The following is a 6,256-nucleotide window of genomic DNA, read 5'->3' as shown; positions in this document are numbered from 1 at the left end:
CCCCAAAAAAAAACAAAACGTCACAAGATATTCCTCCGATGTCTATTTCCCGAAAAATGTAGCACTCAGACAGATTTTTGGAGCTTCGACGTCACAAAAGCCCCGCAGGTCGGAGGTGAATCAGCGCTACGTGTTGAACTGTCAACACGTTCTCACTTGTCAAATACGGACGCTTGTTCGGTGGCCTTGGGCCGCTGGGATAGCTCCCCGCTACCGTCTGTTGGGGACGCGTCAGTGACGGCATGTCAGTTTCGCGTACGGTGTCTTTTCAAAATTAAACGCCGGCCTTCACAGGAAGTGGTGTTGTTGCCTCAACCACTTGGCTAGGTCAAGGAAACGAGCTAACCTGACTGAGTAATGACCAAAAACGTCTCTGAACACTTTTAGTTTGTTCGACCCGCCCACTCAATCAGTTTTGCGTCATGTGCCGGATGCCGCTGCTGATCGCTGATCTCGCACGCAATCGCCCTCTTCTTTTTTTTTTTTAACGGTATAGACGAAAGATTACACACACACACACTTTGATGCATCCGTCGCAGCCCACATTCACAGAAATATTAGCCATAAAAACACATTAAAAAAACCAAACACACACACACACACACACACACAACTCCCTCGTCTTTACCCGCCCTGCAGCGGTTCCGGCGGTGGCTGAATCCACCGCAGACCCACCTACGGCCCAGTTGTTTACCGAGACTCCCGTGATCCGCGGTTCAAAGCCCGCCTCGTACTTCCCCTCTGCAGTGCACCGCCGCTCTGACCCCGTGCCCACACGGGAGCTGTGATCTAGAATAAAACAAACAAATGCTTTGTTCTCTGCAGAGTGAAGCCCCGCTCGATATCGAAGAGAGAGAGAGAGAGAGAGAGAGAGAGAGAGAGGGGAAAGGAGTGGGAACCTCCCGGGGAAACATGTGTTTCTTTCGGAGTGTGCGTCAGAGGCTCGAGGCTCGCATCGCACAACGTGTGTGTTTGTGTGCCGATGAAAGTTCGAGAAAGGCAAATGTACATTTTCGAGGTCGAGGGCAATCCTCTGTGTTTTTTTTAACGCACGCAACGCATGTGCGTGTCTGAGCTGAGCTGTCGCGGTTGTGCCTTCTTCTGTCAGTGGCTGGTAGCGGAAGCGCCGCCATTAGCATTCGTTAGCTCCAAACATCAAGCGGGAAAGGGAGAACCGCGTACAGCTGCGAAACTGAGCGCGTAGGTGTGCGCGGCTACAAAGAGCATAAGAGATGCCGCAGACAGAAGACGGGGAGAGAACTTCTCTGTTCTTCGTCTAAAGCGCCGACAGGAAGACTGTTAGCGGGCTTGTCATATACCAACTCATATTAGATGTCGTGTAATTACCAGGATAACAGATTTAAGGCCTTGTGAAGGAGACGGAAGTGGGAGAGGCATGAATAATCGGACGATGATTGAGTTTAATTTGTTGTCCATCTCACCCACGTTTGTTTGTGGATACTCCCTCCTTTTAAATTGGACCCATTTTCGATGTACTCCTGGGTAATTTAAGGGTCTCTTTACACACGGTTGAATGAGGTTCAAGCTGCTCAGCTCTTAATTTTTTTTTTAAGCAGTGAAATTCGGTAATGAGTCGAGCAACCGCAGCAAAAAATCTACATATTTCCGAGGGCCTCCCGCTGCGTCGAAAAACTTTTCCCAACCCAGCGACTTCCTCGCCAAACAACATTAGCGACACACCACAGACCGAGTTGTGTGGGTTGTTTTTTTTTCTCTTTCTCATTATGTCAGCAGGTGACATTGATTGTTGCGTAACAGCCCGCGGGCAGAACGTTAAATTCTTCAGGTCTCAAGTGCCGACAAACCCGGTCGGCCACCGACGCAGGTGTTTCCACTCGTCTCGCTTGATTAGACCTCGTCTGTAGGTGTGAACACACTGTGGTTCATTAACGGCTGTGCTCTCACGGGGGCTCTGTTACACCCTGGTAGGAGTGAGACAAATTACACCTTCAGCTTTCTTCATTAGTGCGGTTCGTCCGATGATTGATTTCCAGCGCAAAATCCACCAAAATAAAAGCCTGACTGAAAATCCTCATTTTTTTTTTTTTAGGGGGGAAGGAAACATGAACTACGGGGACCGCTTTGGTCCTGATTAAAATAAATGTCAACAACTATTTTAATTTGATTATTGACACCAGGTGGGGAGATCATGCGTTCCGACTCGTGTGCGTGAGTGTGTGTGTGTGTGTGTGTGTGTGTGTGTGTGTCCGTCTGTCCACGGCTGAACTTGCTTACTTCTGGATCCATCCGCCTGATATTTTTTGGGAATATGGTCGATGTACTATTCTAGTTTGTTTATAGATTTTGAACATATGTCCATAATCCTAAAACCACTTATCGTGTAACATATGTCAACATGGCCCGAAAAGTGATGACTTCCAGGTGATGTACCTCAATGACTTTTGGTGATCCTCTGACTTTTCCTGCAGCGCCACCTTCAGGTGTAAGTTTCAGTTTGTGCCCAAATGAGTTTATGACCAAATACCTTCCAAATCAATGACAAAAACAATGTTTAATGTTAAACACACTATGTCGAACATGATAAACATTATAGGACAGCATGTTAGCGTTGTTAGTGAGGTTAGCATTTAGCTCTGTGAAGCTGATGAAGTACTTATTATTTTAAAGTTCCTTTAAATCAAAGCCTTTGTCGATCCTTCATATCATTCTTGAGTGAGCAGGCAGTCGCTCACCAAATGACTAATCGTTGAACGGAGCAGATTTACATGTTTTCTACGGTCTACGAGTTCTTTACCTTGATTGATTCCACACACTACGCCTCCGGCCCCGACAGAAGACCTTTTTTGTTTTTGTGCCTTTTTTTTTTGCTATAATAGGGTAACGAGACGGAGACAGCAGGCGGCGTCGGAGAGATGACAGAGCCGGTCTCACGTTCATTAAACCTCACACAGACCTGTCTTCACCCGCAGATGAAAGAGCAGAAGACGGGAAGATAATTGGAAGAGGAAAAAAATGCAAATATTTAGCCATTTAGCAGGGATTCGGGGGATGTTTGTGCGTGGCAGTGGTGGGTGGAGAGGCTTGTGTGGGTTTGTGGGAATGGGTTTTTAATGGAAGGTTGTTTTTTTTGTTGTTGATGTTTTTTTTCGTCTGTGTGTCTCTTCTCCCCAAGCGGTTGATGTCACTCAGTAGCCGAGCGGAGGAGCGTCTCCGGTTTCCCGAGCTCACAAAGAAAATAACGGCCCCTCTGTTGCACCAGAGACCTGGTGGGCCTGACAGAGCTCCCCCCCCCCCCCCCCCCCCCCCCCCCACCCCAAATATTCCTCTTCTCCATCCCACTTGTTCTCCCATCACCCGCACTTACAGTTTCTCTTGAATCCTCCGACAGAATTTCTGTTGCCAAAGATGCTCAGAAACTATTAAAAATGTTGGTGAAAAAGAAAACCATGAAAGGACGACGTCAGCAAAGATCAAAGCGCAGACGCGTCACCTTTCCCCCCGTCTCTCGTCTCTCGTCTTCTTCCCTCTGACACCTTCCGACTTAAGACTCGTGATTCATGTGTTGCCGGCTGAATGTGAGAGGGACTGCTGCATCCGTCATGGAGCAGGGGGCTTGCTCTTCTGTGGCCCTGTCTCAATAATACAGCGGTCTCAAGCAGCCATCCTTCATTCAGAGGACTCAACCTGCTCTCTGCTCTTCACCGACACTTCCTGAACTCACACCTGCAAAACTCACACACAAAAATAACTTCTGTTTTCTGCAGATTTTTTTTTTGCTGAAAGAAAACGCATTGGTTTCACATCGTTTGAAATGATTTTCACCTTGAGCTTATGACCCCAAGCATCTACAAGTTGGTTTCTTTCTTGTTGCAAGAAGATGCTCATCACTGTGGTTTACAGTTAAGGCCTGCCAGGCACGGATGAAGGGGACAAGGAGTACATACACAGATACATCCACTGTTTTCTGCAATAAACACACTGACTTGTTTTGAGTCTTTTTCTCTGTCATCGTCAGGATCCCAAAAGAGCGAAAAAGCATGAAACGTGATCCTCAGATAAAAGCACTTGGTTATTGGGTTATCGAACAGAGGGACAGGGAGCTGGAGGAGGAGGAGAACGAGGAGGGTGGGGGGGGGGCTTCACTGTCCTCCGTGGCCCCCCCGAAGGCGGGAGTCATGGATTTTAAAACACAAATGAACGGTTACAAGAGGAGGGAGAAGAGGGGAGTAACCTGACCCCTCTGTGGCTTTGCATTCACATTAAAGAACTACTCTCTGCTACTTTTACACCCCCCCATGCCCCCACCCATTCTGAACACACACACACACACACACACACACACACACACACACTCCCCTGAAAGACAGCTTTCAGAATTGGATTACCAGCTCTGAATGGGGTCGGTTCCCCTCCGCTGGGTTTCGTCTCCATCCCCTGCCGGGACTAGTGGTCCACACACACACACACACACACACACACACACATGCACACACACACACACACACACACACACACACACACACCAGTCCTCCTTAATTGGTGGGATGTGCCCTCATTACATGTCCAAATATATGCATGTGCTGCTATTGTCTCTCCCCAAAGACTCCCTCTTTGAATGCGGATTGAAAGAATGCACCATGCTGTGTGTGTGTGTGTGTGTGTGTGTGTGTGTGTGTGTGTGTGTGTGTGTGTGTGTGTGTGAGCATAGTTATCCCAGCTGTGGATGTGTCCTTGCTGGCGCTGAACTTGAATCTCAATCTGGTCCTATTCTGTGGAGGGGGGGGGGGGGTTTGGAGACAAAGCTTCATACCGTCTCTGGGGACACCCTGAGCACTTGTTTCCAGACACACACACACACACACACACACACACACACACACACACACACACACACACACACCTACATGCAGGTGAGCTCAGTGGGAGTTCGTAGCGAGAGATCTGGTGTCTTGTTATCTGCTGCAGGCTGTTGCTCTCTCTGCTTGTCGCTGATAAATGCCTCTGAATAATTACCATGAAATATTCAAACACAAGTGAGTAAAAAGGGGCGAAACGCTTCGGCAAAAAAAAACAAAAAACACACAATTATCTTGCATCCAAAACTGCAAGCGGTGGCTTTGAGGGAACCCTACAACAAAACATGTGCTTATTTCTGGTAATGAAAAACGACTCGTTTCCTGCTGAAAATATTATAATGTGAAGAAAAGAAAATCATTCTGCAGACAGGAGACAGGACTCCTTTTGGATTGGCAGGCCTTCAATAGGTGCCAAACAGCATTTTACATATTCTATGTCCTCAACATCGTGAACATGTTTAAAGTTTCACTCACTGAAAAATAAAGTTCTCCTCTCTCTCCATGAACTTGTGTTTTTCTGAATAAATACTGAAAACATTGATGTTTTGAAATGTTTATTTCATCGACTGTGTACGGCAGAAATATGTCAATGATGTGTTTCCAGCTTGTTGTGATGCCCCCAAGTGGCCAAAAAAAACCCCCATATATGCAGCTTCAAAGGAATAATATACCATTTGTATATTAATAACTCACTGCTTGTTTCCTGCATGTCTCCACGGTGAGCGGAGGATTAAAAAATGGACACAAACAGAATGAATCCTTGAGAAATTGAAGTAATTAGAACAAAACTGTATCAACATGGAGGCATGCAAGAGAATCCCAGCTAACAATGAATAATGGATTTACAAATGGTCGTTCTTTAAGCAGGAAGACGGAGACAGGATGAGACACCGACGTCTCATCGCTCACGTCTCCCTCTGAATAAAGTGGAAATCACATTTATAAATACTTCGCCGCGGAGAAAGTCGCCACACTTATACTGTCGGTTGTCGGACGGCTTGTTAAAGTTGCTCCTAAAATATCTTCCAGACTTCTTCGGTTTTTCATTTTTTTTTTCTTCATTTTGTCAGACGTCCACGAGCTTAGAAACACCTTCCAGTGGTAAAGGAAATGAATAATTCTCCTTCTGCTTTTGTTCTTCCATTTCATGCATCCGTCAGTCAGTCAGTCATCCGGGGCCTGTCATCGTTTAACAGTCTAATTTGCCGATGGAGGAGGAGAAGGAGGAGGAGGAGGAGGAGGAGGGATTAGTCAGCCAGAGGTGTGATCGTCACGCCTGTCATCTCTCACTTCACACCCCCAACCCCCCACCCTCAATAAAAAAAAAGACACTTAACCATATTCTCCCTCACAGTCTCGCCTCCACACACACACACACACACACACACACACACACACACACATCACTCCCTCCGCAC

This window comes from Cebidichthys violaceus, unplaced genomic scaffold (assembly GCF_023349555.1).
Source record: "Cebidichthys violaceus isolate CVI_PGR_0920_01 unplaced genomic scaffold, fCebVio1.0.p SCAF_41, whole genome shotgun sequence".
Lineage (NCBI taxonomy): Eukaryota > Metazoa > Chordata > Actinopteri > Perciformes > Stichaeidae > Cebidichthys > Cebidichthys violaceus.
Note: the sequence above shows the minus strand (reverse complement) of the source record.